The sequence below is a fragment of the Cucurbita pepo genome, chromosome 9, assembly GCF_057944985.1.
Source record: "Cucurbita pepo subsp. pepo isolate OVF chromosome 9, ASM5794498v1, whole genome shotgun sequence".
Classification (NCBI taxonomy): domain Eukaryota; kingdom Viridiplantae; phylum Streptophyta; class Magnoliopsida; order Cucurbitales; family Cucurbitaceae; genus Cucurbita; species Cucurbita pepo.
In genome coordinates, this window is record NC_141806.1 from 4,748,897 (window position 1) to 4,764,937 (window position 16,041).

The window sequence follows — 16,041 nt, forward strand, 5'->3', positions numbered from 1 at the left end:
TTTGATGCCATCTTTACACGAGTCGTGGGATACAGTAGTTGCCGCAATTAGTAGTTCTCGAGGATATGAGAAACTGATGTTCGATGAAATTTGAGATATATTTCTCAGCGAAAGTATTCGAAAACGAGAAATTGAGAATTCATCTGGTGGTGCTCTCAGTGTTGACCAAACGGAAAGAAGTAAATGAAGTGTCAAAAAAATCGATCAAAATCAAAGAACTGGGAAAATTTTTAAAACAGACCAAATGTAACGAGTTGGAGTTATTGTATAAGACCAAAGAGGAAGCATGTTCACAAACTAGAAGATGATGATGATTCTATAAATTCAGCTGAAGACATTAGGGATGCTCTAATCCTCCGCGCGTACAGTCTGATTGAATCCTGAATTTTGGATTTAGGTGCATCTTTTCATTCATCTCCAAATAAAGAGCTCTTTCAAAATTTCAAGTCTGGAAATTTTGAGAAGGTGTATCTTGCGACAACAAAGATTTTGAGATTGAAGGAAAAGGGGATGTCCGCATAAAAACTCTGACAGAAAATCAGTGGACATTAAAGGATGTCAGATATAATTCGTGTCTCACGAAGAATCTGATCTCTATTGGTCAATTGGATAGCACAGGTTATGCAACAGAGTTTGGGAAGAGTTCATGGAAGATTTTGAAGGGTGCTATGGTGGTAGCACGTGGCATAAAATCTGGAAACTTATACACCACTGCAGCGTATATGAACATGGTTGTTGTTGCTAAGAGTGCTTCAAATTCAAGTATATGGAATAATAGACTTGGACATGTGAGCGCCAAAGAAATGAAGATGCTGGTGCGAAAGGAGTTTTAGAAGATCTGAAATTTGTTGATATGGGTTCTTATGAGAACTACATTATGAGCAAACAAAAACGAGCTAGTTTCACAAAAATTACCAGAGAATTAAAGAAAGTATGGTTAGAAATAGTCAATATAGACGTTTGGGAACCATCTCCAGTTTCATCCCTTGGCGGATCAAAGTTCTACATCACCTTGATCAATAATTTCAGCAGTAAGGTGTGCATTTATTTCCTGAAACACAAGTCAGATGTGTTTGCTACATTCTGGAAGTGGAAAGTTGAAGTTGAAAATCAAATCGGCTTGAAGAGTAAATATCTGAAGTCTAACAATAGAGGAGAGTACAACAAGTCATAATTCAAAGCATTTTGTGCAGCTCAAAGAATTAGATTAGCGAAGGCAATTCCCAGTAAAGCAAGACAAATTGATGTTGTTGAAAGAATAAATTGAACATTGAATGAGCGAACAAGGAGTAAGAGAATTCATTCTTGATTGCCAAAGACATTTTGGGCTGATGCCGTAAATATAGCAGTCTACTTGAATAATAGAGGGTCGTCAGTAACCATGGAGTTCAAGTTGCCATAAGAAGTATGGATAGGAAAAGAACTCAAGTACTGTCACTTGAGAACTTTTAGTTGTATTGCGTATGTTCGTATTGATCCAGAGAAGAATGACAAACTTGACGCTGAGGCTGTAAAGTGCTACTTCATAGGCTATGGGCCTTACATGTTTGAGTACAGGTTTTGGGATGCCAAGAATAGAAAAGTTCTGAGACATTGTGACGTGATCTTTCATGAAATGTCATGTATAAGAACAAAAAGAAGAAAGGTTCTAAGACAACGAAGCAAGTGAGAGTGGAGGTTGAGTTGTTGAAAGATTCACCTAGTGATGAGCAGATACTCAAGAAACTCCTTAGACGGTTGCTGAGGAACCAGAGGTGGAGCAAGTGACAGCAGGTGTTGAAAAGATCATCTAGAACTATCATTTACAAATATATGTATTGTAACGATTCAGATTTTCCATTTTTGCCTTATCTGGTTAAAATTTTATTTTTATTTCTGTAAAGGACAAGATATTATGTTATGCATTTATTCCGGTCGAAAAGATGCAATTTTAAACGAAGAAGTTATTAGAAATTGTAACGGTTTGGGTTTATGGAATAAAATAAAATCAAATAAGGAGAGAATAAATAATTAAATGTAATCTCCCCGTAAATCAAGGGATTTACTGTGAGACTTTTATTACGGAAGAGAAACATTCCTATTTCTTTAAATTTCCTTATCCTAGAAACCCTAGTATCCCTTATTGGTAAATGTCTTGAGATTAGTTTTATATTCCTATGCCCAACCTTTTACATCCCTTGAAAAGGATCCTCTCCAAACTTTCCTCCGGAACGTTGGGGTTGCTCTTCGGAGGAAGAATCGAGTAGAAGTAAGGCATTGATGTTGGGATCATTGTGTCAAAGAAGGTTGGCCGTCAGAAATTGGTGTTGAGGACGTTGTGGGATTGTCGGCGCGTCGCTGGAATCGGGGAGGCGGAAACTAGAGTTTCGTCGCTTGTCGGGTAAGGAAGGCAAGGTTTTTGGAATAGGGTCGAGCTGCAAACGCACACCCAGCAGCTTTGGTAGCTTCGCACGCGTACACAGTGCGGGTCGGCTCGCATGTGTACGAAATCGGCTCGGTTCCGTCAATTCCCGCAGCTCGACTTGGCGGCTTAGTTGGCCGGTTCGGTAGCTAGGCTTAGCGGCAAGGTATCACTATAATATATCAATTCCAAGGTTTTTGGCCCTTCCGAAGCTGTTTCTGCCCTTAGTTTTACCATCCGAGGTCAGTATGGTTCCTATACGTTAAAGACAGATAAGGTCGGGGGGTTTATTTTGATAAATAGCATGAGGTTTAGCTAGGGTATGTTATGAAATGTTCCTAAGTTTTTATGTGGTTATCATAGGACGTATTTAACCGCTGGGATTAGCTCGTTGTGAGTGACTTCAACCAAGACCATCGAGGTAAGTGACCTTACTGTTGGAGTTAGCTTACTACGTGTTGTATGATGATGCGTGCCCTGTGGCCCCTGCATGCATCATATTTATGTCATATGATTATGTGATGTATAGATTGTGTATGTTATGTGATGTATGAATTATGTTGACGGTTGACTGTTTATGTTATGTGAAGTCATGAATGAGATGTTAGTATTATATGCCATGAATATGTTGATCGATGCCATAGATAAACGTAGAATTATCGAGTCATATCATGAGATGTTTATGCAACTGGAATGTTTATGTAATATGTCATGTAATGTAAGTCATGTGAGATGCCATGTGATGTAAGAAACGTAAATGCGATGTGAGCACTGCTTATGTAATGCCATGTTAGATACGTTAAGGGACCTCATGCATATATGTATGTCACGTGCATCAGGATTCTTCCCCTTTATGTTACGGAAGAATGAAATACGATATTTAGGTTCGCCATGATATCATGCGGGCCCTTTTCTGTTCTGTGGTGTCCGGCTACGTGTAACACGTTGTGCCCGACCAAGTCAGGCCCAGGGGGTATGTTTACGAGCCCGCCTGGTGGGTCCATGTTCACGTACATGGGCCGTGTGTGAAGGAGTACCACACACCCAACCCTGCCCAGAATAGGAAAGCGCCCAAGGCTATGAAAAGTTTATGAAAAGTTAGGTCCCGCTCATATGTTGCATGTGTTTGCATTCCTAACTCCAACAGTGGGGTGACTTACTGAGTATTTCATAAAATACTCAAGCCATGTACTACCTACTTTTTTTAGAGGCTTGCTAGCATATCCTTAATCACGAACCATCAAGATGAGATCAACAACGGTATTGAATGATGAGTTGATAGATGAGCCCCAAGAGACTAGATTATGATGAATGATGAACTAAATATCTATTTAGTTGTAGTTTAATGGTGAGAATTTCATGTTGTGGGCATGGAAGCTTGTGTTGTCTAAAACCTGAGCTTGAATCCCAACAACCACATTTGTTTTTCATTATTTTAACGAACAAGCTTATCTTTAATCTGCTAAATATCAAAGTAGATGTAGTAGTTTAGTGGTGAAGATTACACGTTGTGGTCTCAATGAGTTTTTTATTTTTTTATTTTTATTTTTTTTTTTAATGTTATGATCATGTTACTTTAGAAGGAAACAATAAAGGGTTTGCTAGTTTATGCTTAACCGTTTATCAACCCATTTGCTTTTTGGCTACAAACCATTCAACCATATTAACATAACTCGGCTCCCATGATCAAACCCGTCAAGAACATTAGAAGTTTGTTCGTTTATCCTTAATCACGAAAATGAAGAATGGTGACTAAATATCCAAATGGTTGTAGTTTAGTGTTGAGAATTTTACGTTGTGGTCGTGGAGACCTAGGCTCGAATCCCAACCCCATTTGTTTTTTTCAGCTACAAACCATTGAAACATTTAACAGAACTCAAAACCACTACGAGCTTTTATGAACAAATTGGTGAAGCAAATTAGACGTTTTTTTGTTTATCCTGAATCATGAAAATGATGTGACGGTTACATATCTAAGTGGCTGTTGTAGTTTAGTGGTGAGAATTCCACATTCTTGCCATGGAGACTTGGGCTTGAATCCTAGTTTAACGATGAGTTCGAGAGACATTTGACATTTGTTTTCTAATTCTCAATAGCACAAGGATGAAACGTAGACATCCGTGTTCCACCTCAAATAGAGTTCACAACCCAATTTTTTTGCTTGGATTAGACACATGCCTTTCTTTTCGCTACAACCGCAAGTAGTACATTTTTAATGGTCCGATATGGTTCGTGTTCCATCTCGAATAGAGTTCATACCCTAACCTTCTATTTTCATGTTTGTATTAGACACATCCTTTTTAATGATTAGTTGTAGATTATGAAGAATGATGGGTTAAATACCGAAGTGCTTGTAGTTTAGTGATGAGAATTCCACGTTGTGGTTGTGAGACCTGGGCCTAAATCCCAACCGCCACACACATAACATTGTTTTGCTTTTTAGCTACAACACAAGTATGAAATTCATAATGGTCTGGTGGTATGGACTACTTCAACCCTAGTGGGCTAAATATCGCAGCTGTAGTTTAGTGGTGAGAATACCACGTTGTTGCGCCCGTGGAGACCTGGGCTTGAATCCATGCGAATCCATGCACCCACATTTGAGATTTGTTTTCTAATTTTCAATAACATAAGGATGAAATATATTGAGTTTGACGAAATAAATTTTTAAAGCTATTTTCTTAAAAATAAAACATGCCCATGAGTTAGGAGATGATATGATTATGTTAATAGGAAACCGGAAAGGGTAGGGTTCGTTAGTTTATTTTAACCATAAACCATCATATTCTTAAAAATAACACGTATATATCATGGGAATTTTTTAGCTACAAACTGTTCAACCATATTAACATAACTCAAAAGAAACACTAAATTCAAATAGAGTTCACAATCCAACTCTCTATTTTTTGCTTTTTGGATTGGATCAAAATGAGTTAGGAGATGATACGAAACTTAAGGAAATAATTAGAAGTTTTTGTGTTTATCCCTCAATCATGAGACGTTAAGAAGAGATCAACATTGGTACTAAATATTGAAGTGGTTGTAGTTTAGTGGTGAGAATTCCACGTTGTGGTCGTGGAGACTTGGTTTGTGAGGTATTTTTACGGCTCCTCTATTGCCACGTTTGCGACCATGCCCACAACCTTTACTTTCCTTTTTGTGGTCGTCATGTCCCTTCGTACCTGAAAATGAAGAATCAACCACATCTTTCTTTTTTGTTCATGCAAGTAACTCCTCATGTGTGGGTAAGACATGTTTCTCCTCATCTCTATCTTCATAGCCACAAAGTCTCTCCTCATGGACCCTAAGACGACCAACGACCTCCTCAACCGACATGTTCTTAAGGTCGTTAATTTTCTCGATGGAGGTAACAATCTGCATGAATCTCGAAGGAACATCTCGAATGAACTTCTTTAGGATGTTGTCCCCACTTATTAGAGAGAGTTTTTTTAGGCACAAAAAAGTGATGATGAGTAAACCCTGGTGTCTTGCTAGGTAAAGGATGTGATGAAAGCCTACAAATGAGTTGTGCCTACTAGATATATTTATATACTCTATATCATGCCCATAGTTCAAAGATTAGAATTGAAAAGTTTGCTGGATTCGATTTCGGTATTTGGAAGATGCAAATTGAAGATAATTTGTACCAGAAATATCTTCACGAACCCCCATTGGGGGTGAAGTCGGATACCTGACCACGGAACAGTTGAAGCTCAAGAATCATGAGGCTCCGAGATTGATTTGGTTGACATTGGCCATTCACGTAGCATTCAACATAATCAAGGAAAAGAAAACGTCAAATCTATTGAAGGCACTATCAAATATGTACGAAAAATCGTCGACTATTAACAAGGTGTATTTGATGCGAAAATTGTTCAATCTTCAAATGTATGAAAGGTGGATCTCTTGCGGATCATATAAATGAATTCAATATGATTGTAAGCCAATTGAGTTTTGTGGAAATTAATTTCGAAAGTGAAATTAAAGCATTGATTTTGATGCCATCTTTACACGAGTCGTGGGATACAGTAGTTGCCGCAATTAGTAGTTCTCGAGGATATGAGAAAATGATGTTCGATGAAATTTGAGATATATTTCTCAGCGAAAGTATTCGAAAACGAGAAATTGAGAATTCATCTGGTGGTGCTCTCAGTGTTGACCAAACGAAAAGAAGTAAATGAAGTGTCAAAAAAATCGATCAAAATCAAAGAACTGGGAAAAATTTTAAAACAGACCAAATGTAATGTGTTGGAGTTGTGGAGAAAAATGTCACTTTCAGACAATTGTATAAGACCAAAGAGGAAGCATGATCACAAACCAGAAGATGATGATGATTCTATAAATTCAGCTGAAGACATTAGGGATGCTCTAATCCTCAGCGCGTACAGTCTGATTGAATCCTGGATTTTGGATTTAGGTGCATCTTTTCATTCATCTCCAAATAAAGAGCTCTTTTGAAATTTCAAGTCTGGAAATTTTGAGAAGGTGTATCTTGTGACAACAAAGATTTTGAGATTGAAGGAAAAGGGGATGTCAGCATAAAAACTCCGATAGAAAATCAGTGGGACATTAAAGAATGTCAGATATAATTCGTGCCTCACGAAGCACCTGATCTCTATTGGTCAATTGGATAGCAGAGGTTATGCAACAGAGTTTGGGAAGAGTTCATGGAAGATTTTGAAGGGTGCTATGGTGGTAGCACGTGGCATAAAATCTGGAAACTTATACACCACTGCAGGGTATATGAACATGGTTTTTGTTGCTAATATTGAGTTTGATGAAATACATTTTTAAAGCTATTTTCTTAAAAATAAAACATGCCCATGAGTTAGGAGATGATATGATTATGTTAGTAGGAAACCGTAAAGGGTAGGGTTCGTTAGTTTATTTTAACCATAAACCATCATATTCTTAAAAATAACACGTATGTATCATGGGAATTTTTTAGCTACAAACTGTTCAACCATATTAACATAACTCAAAAGAAACACTAAATTCAAATAGAGTTCACAATCCAACTCTCTATTTTTTGCTTTTTGGATTGGATCAAAATGAGTTACGAGATGATACGAAACTTAAGGAAATAATTAGACGTTTTTGTGTTTATCCCTCAATCATGAGACGTTAAGAAGAGATCAACATTGGTACTAAATATTGAAGTGGTTGTAGTTTAGTGGTGAGAATTCCACGTTGTGGTCGTGGAGACTTGGGTTTGTGAGGTATTTTTACGGCTCCTCTATTGCCACGTTTGCGACCATGCCCACAACCTTTACTTTCCTTTTTGTGGTCGTCATGTCCCTTCGTACCTGAAAATGAAGAATCAACCACATCTTTCTTTTTTGTTCATGCAAGTCACTCCTCATGTGTGAGTAAGACATGTTTCTCCTCATCTCTATCTTCATAGCCACAAAGTCTCTCCTCATGGACCCTAAGACGACCAACGACCTCCTCAACTGACATGTTCTTAAGGTCGTTAATTTTCTCGATGGAGGTAACAATCTGCATGAATCTTGAGGGAACATCTCGAATGAACTTCTTTAGGATGAATATCTTTTACACCTTGTCACGTAACGAATGGATGCTAGTGACGATTTTCGTCAATTTCATGGTAAATTCGAACCCTTTTTCTTAAGACACACTTGTTAGAAAACAAGAAAAAGAGTCCGTCTATGCGATGATCCTATACGATTTTCTAGATTGCATACATTGAAATGGAACTTATTGGAAAAGGTAAGACAGAAAATTCGAAAGCAGTATCCATTTGAAAAAAATTTGATCCTGTAATTGAGAGTATGAAAAGGGAGGAACTCTGAGGGAAGGAATCCGACTTTCATTAGGATCCTGACTTAGAAGTTAACATACATGTTTATCGACATGTATGTTTATCGGTCCTGTAACAGACTTAGAAGTTAAAAATTGCGCCTAAAGATAAAATTGCGCAATGGCAAGAGTGGCCAACAAGCCAAATCTTGATGGCCAACAACCAAATCTTGGGCCTAAAGATAAAATGGTCGAAGTGGCCAACAAATCTTAATCTTACGCCTAAAGACGACCAACAAACAAATTTTACGCCTAGAGATAAAATTGTCGAAGTGGCCAACAAAAATCTTAATCTTGGCCTAAAGATGGCCAACAAACAAATCTTGTGCCTAGAGATAAAATTAAGCAATGGCCAAAGTGGCCAACAAATCTTGACGGCCAACAAACAAACAAAACTGGATTTTTGATCAGGGAGATTATAGCTTCGTTGTCCACGTAAAGCATTGGTGGATCGCCCTCTATGAGTTTTTCCAACAGTCGCGCAAGCCAGACCCCTTGTGTTGCACCGTCGAAGCGGTGATGTACCCTGCCTCGCAAGAAGAAAAATCAACTAACTTTTGTTTAGTTGATTGCCGGCAGATCGCGCTACCTAAGATAAAGTAAATCATCCCAGTGGTGATCTTACGATCAGCAACGTCACCCACCATATTACTATCACTGTAGCCGACAAGCTCAAGCTTCTCATTTCCTCTCCCTGCACAGTATTTCACACCCTAGCCTCTGGTTTCAGCCACATAGCGCAGGATGCGCTTGACAACCACAAGATGCTCCTCGTTAGGTGCTTCATAAACCTACTCACGTATCCAACGGAATAAGCGAGGTCAGGGCGTGTGTTTACTAGATAGCGCAGGCTCCCAAAAATACTGCGATAATTGGTGGCGTCGACTATCATCATAGTGCCGGCCTTACTCAGCTGGAGCTGGGCCACCATTTGTGTCCTTGTAGGGCTACTTTCCGCTAACCCAGCTGTGTCCAGCAGCTTCTTCGCATACGCATTTTGGCGATGTTGATGCTGACAGTACTCTATTGTACTTCGATGCCGAGGTAGTAGCTGAGCATGTCGAGATCGCTCATCTTCATATTCTTTGACATCTCCCTCTTGAATCTTCCAAAAACTTCCATGTCGCCTCCAATGATTATGAGGTTGTCGACGTACACTCCCACAATCAGCCGCCGCTCGCTGACATGCCATGCTTAGAGGCACAACTCTTGAACTTCAGCGACAACAGAGTATTGGCGAGCTTTGCGTTCTAGGCTAGTGGTGCTTGCCAAAGCCCATAGAGTGCCTTGTGCAAGCGTAGTTCCTTGCCGAAGTTGTCCTTGTCTAGGAAGCCAAGTGGTTGTCAGACGTAGACGGTCTCCTTGAGCTATCCGTTGAAGAAAGCGGACTTCATGTCCATGTGTTGGACCTCCCAAGAGCAATGTGCCGCGATTGCCAGCAATAGGCGGACGGATTTCAACCTTGCAACTGGCACGAATACCTCTTTGAAGTCCACTCCTTGCTTCTGGACATAGCCCTTCGCCACTAGACCGGCCTTATACTTCAACTTCTCCCTCTTCGTTTCGCTTTAGTTTGATACCCATTTTAGCCCTATGGCTCGGTGTCCTGATGGGATGTCCTCCAGACTCCACGTCTTCCTTCATTGCCTTCAGCTAGCACGGGTTCCTTCTTGCTTCGGCGAAGGAGTTCGATTCATCCGCGCGAATGGCATGCGGTTTAGCCACTTCTTCTAAGAGCTCGCGCGCCGCTAGTCCCTATGGTTCACCTCCTCCCAGTAGGTCTTCAATCCTTCGGTATCTGGCTGCCAGACCATCATCGTGATTGGCATCCAGCGTCGAGTCCGTAGTACGTGGTGTTACGAACTCAACTGGTTAAGGGGGCGTAGCAGGAATTGTGGTAAGTGTAGGCGTAGGCGTGTCCGGTACAGCTGTTGTGACGGTGATAATGCCCAATGCTGTGCTCCTCCTTCTCCCAGCTCAATAACGAGGTAATCCATCGTGAATTGATTTGGGTTTTGGTCTACCTCGGTCACATTGTTCCACCACTAGAAGGTGTTTTAGTCAAACACGACGTCGCGCGATAAGTGAGCTCGCCCCCCCGTAGGATCATAGAGCCTGTACGCCTTGCTCCTGGGTTCGTAGCCGATGAAGACGACCTTCAGCCCCCAAGGATCAAGCTTATCGAGGTGGAGACGTGTGATCTTCATATATGCGATGCAGATGAACACTCAGAGATGATGTACCGCTTGCTTCTTGTTGTACCAGGCCTCGTGTGGCGTCTTCTCGTCGAGGCTTCGCATTGGCGACCGATTGAGGAGATAGACCCGTTGCTCTCGATAGAGTTGTCGTGGAGCTTCAGGCGTGGAAGACATTCCTCCTCAGTTTGTCGTCCTTAAAGCGGATCTCCAAAAACTCCTTCCGCAACTGCTCGATGTTGGACTCCCGCACTCGCTACACACCAACCCGGCGAGACTTGATCCCCTCCCAAGCTGATTGCGCGGTGCGCTTGGTGGAGAGAGATGCTAGCATCTTTGGAGGCACAGAACGTAGTATGGCAGCAAATGCCAAGTAATCCTCCTGATACTCGATCGTTTCTTCTTCCTCCGGCTCGACAGCGTGCCACAACCCTTGCGCCTATAGGTTGACGTGCATCGGGTACTGCAAAGAGGCGGTCATCTCCTTGATCACTCGCTCGATGACAACTCGACGTCCGTCTTGCGGTGCCGGCCTCTTGGTGGCGGTGATGGAGACGTCGACACTCGGTGGCGGCATGGAGGAGTGCGACATCACTGCTTGTTTAGTGGTGAGAATTCTACGTTGTGGCCGGCTATGAACCATTGAAGCATATTAACATAACTGCAAACCACAACGAGCTTTTATGAACAAACTGGTGAAGCATATTAGAATTTTTTTGTTTATCCTTAATCATGAAAGTGATGAATGATGACTAAATATTCAAGTGGTTGTAGTTTAGTGGTGAGAATTCCACGTTGTGGCCGTGGAGACCTAGGCTCGAATCCCAACAGCCACATCTATTATTTTTAGCTACGAACCAATTAAGGCATATTAACATAACTCAAAAGTGAAGAAAATTAGAAGTTTTTTTGTTTATCCTTAATCATGAAAGTGATGAATGTTGGCTAAATATACAAGAGGCTGTTGTAGTTTAGTGGTGAGAATTCCACATTGTGGATGTGGGAATTTGGACTCGAATCCTAGTAGCCACAACTACTTTTTTTAGCTGCAAACAATTGAAGCATATTAATATAACTCAAAACCACTACTAGCTACAAATTAAGCTAAATATCCAAGTGAGACCTAGACTCAAATACCATTAGTCACATTTGCTTTTTCTAGCTATGAACCATGAACAAACGGGTGAAGCAAATAGAAATTTTTTTGTTTATCCTTAATCATGAAAGTGATGAATGATTGCTAAACATCCAAGTGGTTGTAGTTTAGTGGTGAGAATTCCCGTGGTGGCCATGGAGACCTGGACTCAAGTCCAAGCAGCCACATCTGCCTTTTTTAGTTACAAACTATTGAAGCATATTAACATAACTCAAAACCAGTTCACAACTCAACCCTCTATTTTTCTCCTTGTATTAGACACATGCTTTCTAATGATTAGTTGTAGATTAGGAAGAATGATGGGTGAAGTTTAGTGGTGAGAATTCTAAGTGTGGTTGTGACGACCTGGGCTCAAATCCTAATAGCCACACACACATAACATGGTTTTGATTTAAGCTACAAAACACAAGTATGACATTCGTAATGGTATGGACCACTTCAATCCTAATCCGCTAAATATCGAAGTGGTTGTAGTTTAGTGGTGAGAATAACATGTTGTGATCATGGAGACCTCGGCTTGAATCCATGCACCAACATAGTTTAGTGGTGAGAATAACATGTTGTGATCATGGAGACCTCGGCTTGAATCCATGCACCAACATTTGATTGTATCTTACAGTCATTCTCATGATTAGTTGTAGATTATGAAGAATGATGAGCAACATATCGAAATGTCTATAGTATAGTTTAGTGGTGAGAACTCCACGTTGTGGCCGTAGAGACTTAGGCTCGAATTCAACCCTAATCCGCTAAATATTGAAGTGGTTGTAGTTTAGTGGTGAGAATAACATGTTGTTGTGATCATGGAGACCTCGGCTTGAATCCATGCACCAACATTTGATTGTATCTTACACGTCTTTCTCATGATTAGTTGTAGATTATGAAGAATGATGAGCAACATATCGAAAGGTCTATAGTATAGTTTAGTGGTGAGAACTCCACGTTGTGGCCGTAGAGACTTAGGCTCGAATTCGAGCAGCCACATTTGACATTCGTAAGTAAGACATTTTTAATCGTCATCCAATATTGTCCTTGTTCCATCTCGAAGTATTGTATTGATGTATGATATGAAAATTATAATGTGGGAATATCCAGGGGTTTGCTAACTTACCCTTAATCATGAACAATCAAAATAAGGTCAACGAGCCCCTTGGTGGTAAGAATTATAGGGTTTGTTAGCTTATCTTAACCATATCCGTCAAGATGGGCACTGTTTGGTGCCCAGTTAACATGCATGTTTATGGACCATGTTGCAACATACGGGATACATGAACGTTATATTCCCCTCCCTTTCCAAAGTTAAGGGATGCATAGTTACCCTTTCGAGAGTCAAATAAGTATCTTCTTACTGGGTATGTTGCGCCATCTGTGGGGTTCAAACCTACGACCACGTGGTTAAAAGCCACACGCTCTACTACTGAGTTAAGATGGCTTGTCACAGCAAAGGTAGCACATGTTATCCCCACTTGTTAGAGAGATATGAAAGAGTGAGTATTTGCTTATTGGTATGTTATAAAGACTAGTCATTGAGTTTTTTTTTGCAGCTATTTATAATTTATAACTTGCCATTTGTGGGCATAGAACCGCTTTGTCACATATGGAAGCACATGTTGTCCCCACGTGGAAGAGAGAGTTGAGGCTAGTATGGTTGCACCATCTCGCTATCACATATGTTGTCCCCACGTGCAAGAGAGAGTTAAAAACTAGGTATGGTTGCACCCATCTGTGGGGATTGAACCCACGACCACATGGTTAAAAGCCACATGCTCTGCCACTGAGGTAAGATGACTTGTCACAACTATGGTAGTACATATTCCCACTTGTTAGGGGGAGTTATTTGAGGCAAAAAAAAAAAAAAAAAAAAAATGACGGTGAGAGTAGATATCAAGCCTTCACAAAAAAAAAGAGTATTTACGAAGACTAGTCTCATTGAGTTGTTTGGAAGCTATTTATATAATTTAAGCGCCATCTATGGGGATCGAACCCACGACCACGTGGTTAAAAGTCACACGCTCTACCACTGAGCTAAGATGACTTGTCACAACAATGGTAGCACATGTTACCATCACATGTTAGAGACAGTTATTTGAGGCTGAAAAAAATGTGACGATGAGAGTAAATCGTCGTGTCTCGAGATAAGGAGCCATTAAGTTCTTTTGCAAAAACCCACGACGCTCTACCATTGAGCTAAGACGGAGACAATTCTCAAATAAAGAGTCATTGGGTTCTTTTCAGCTATGGTAGTACATGTTGTGCCCACTTGTTAGAGAGAGTTCGTGGAGGCTGGAAAAAAGTGATGATGAGTAAACCGTGTGTCTTGCTAGGTTAAGGATGTGATAAAGGGCTACAAATGAGTTGAGATTACTGGGTACATTTATGATGTGATGAAGGGCTACAAATGAGTTGAGGTTACTGGGTATATTTATATACTCTATGTCGTACCCATATTTTTATTAGATTGGTATATATTGATATGTCTTCAAGACTATTCTCGAGATAAAGAGTCATTGGGTCCTTTGTATCTATTTAATTTATAGCCGCATTTGTAGGGATCAAACCCGCAACCATGTGGTTAAAAGTCACACGCTTTATCACTGAGCTAAGATGACTTGTCACAACCATGTATGTAAGTCACAGCATGAGTAACAAGTAGCATCACTTAGTGCCCATGAAATTGATGCATGTTTTTTTGTGATGCTAAGATACCTTGATTGTGCTTGAATATCTTCTTATATTTTGTTCCATTATGATAGATTATGGCTTCAAGCACTAGGAGAGAGACAAAGCATGATTGGGGTTTCGGACGAAGGGCTTAGATAGAGTCTGATCCCACACACGAGTTCTTCATATAGGGAGGAACCTAGAAAGTAGGTGGTCTTATTGTCCACACACCCTGCCATCTTTGATTCATGTTGTTACAACAAATAAGGGAAATTGAAACGACAAAGACAATGTCAGCATGTCAAGAGAGTCTAGATCCTTGAGGGACTTCCGTAAGTATCACCCACTTGGGTTGGATTGAAAGATGACTAACCCCAATGTTGTGGAGGCATTGATTGAGTCAAAGGATAAAATTTTAGGGTACTGGATCAAAAGATCTGGAGAAAGACTATTGATAGCATCTTAACAATACGTGATGAGTCAATCGCTCGGTTGTATCTGAAGGAAGCTTTCGTTTACAAATACAACCAAATGTCAGCCAATATCATCTACTTTTTTTAGCTACAAACGGGCAAATTTGAAGTTTGTTGGTTTATCCTTAGTCATGAAAGTGATGAATGTCAGCTAAATATCCAAGTGGTTGTAGTTTAGCGGTGAGAATTCCACATTGTGGCCGTGGAGACCTGGGCTCAAATCCCAGCAGCCACATCTACCTTTTATAGCTACCAACGAGCAAATTTGAAGTTTGTTAGTTTAGTGGTGAGAATTCCACGTTGTGGCCGTGGAGACCTCGGCTTGAATCCCAGCAACCACATCTACCTTTTTTATAGCTACCAACGAGCAAATTTGAAGTTTGTTGGTTTATCCTTAATCATGAAAGTGATGAATGTCAGCTAAATATCCAATGGCTGTAGTTTAGTGGTGAGAATTCCACGTTGTGACCAAGTGGGTGCAAAATTAAACATATAAACATGAATCAAACACAAAACATTGATCTCCTTAGATTAGAATGAGAAACTTGGAAAGAATTAGAAGTAAACATGAATCAAACACAAAACATTGATCTCCTTAGATTAGAATGAGAAACTTGGAAAGAATTAGAAGTAAACATGAATCAAACACAAAACATTGATCTCCTTAGATTAGAATGAGAAACTTGGAAAGAATTAGAAGTAAACATGAATCAAACACAAAACATTGATCTCCTTAGATTAGAATGAGAAACTTGGAAAGAATTAGAAGTAAACATGAATCAAACACAAAACATTGATCTCCTTAGATTAGAATGAGAAACTTGGAAAGAATTAGAAGTAAACATGAATCAAACACAAAACATTGATCTCCTTAGATTAGAATGAGAAACTTGGAAAGAATTAGAAGTAAACATGAATCAAACACAAAACATTGATCTCCTTAGATTAGAATGAGAAACTTGGAAAGAATTAGAAGTAAACATGAATCAAACACAAAACATTGATCTCCTTAGATTAGAATGAGAAACTTGGAAAGAATTAGAAGTAAACATGAATCAAACACAAAACATTGATCTCCTTAGATTAGAATGAGAAACTTGGAAAGAATTAGAAGTTTGCTTGTTTATTCCTCAAACATGAGTCGTCAAGACGAGACCCACCTTGGCGTTCACTTTGTCTTCTCCATCTACGAACAGGTTCCTCCTCACTGCACTTCTTGTTGCAGTATTCTAACTCATATACTTATATTTTTTACCAGAGTAATACTTAATCATGCTCTTATTCTTCTAGTGAATCATATCGTCATGGGTTTGTGAGATATTTTTACGGCTCCTC

At 39.9% G+C, this 16,041-nt stretch overlaps 3 non-coding genes across 3 annotated transcripts; all 3 read right to left on the reverse strand.

Moving 5' to 3' along the window:
• Window positions 1-12,932: 12,932 nt before the first annotated feature.
• Window positions 12,933-13,004, reverse strand: TRNAK-UUU (transfer RNA lysine (anticodon UUU)). Its single transcript has one exon. It is a non-coding gene; the product is annotated as a tRNA-Lys (tRNA).
• Window positions 13,005-13,286: 282 nt separating this feature from the next.
• TRNAK-UUU (transfer RNA lysine (anticodon UUU)) lies at window positions 13,287-13,361 on the reverse strand. The gene has a single exon. It is a non-coding gene; the product is annotated as a tRNA-Lys (tRNA).
• A 174-nt stretch (window positions 13,362-13,535) lies between these two features.
• On the reverse strand, window positions 13,536-13,607 carry TRNAK-UUU (transfer RNA lysine (anticodon UUU)). The gene has a single exon. It is a non-coding gene; the product is annotated as a tRNA-Lys (tRNA).
• Window positions 13,608-16,041: the final 2,434 nt, after the last annotated feature.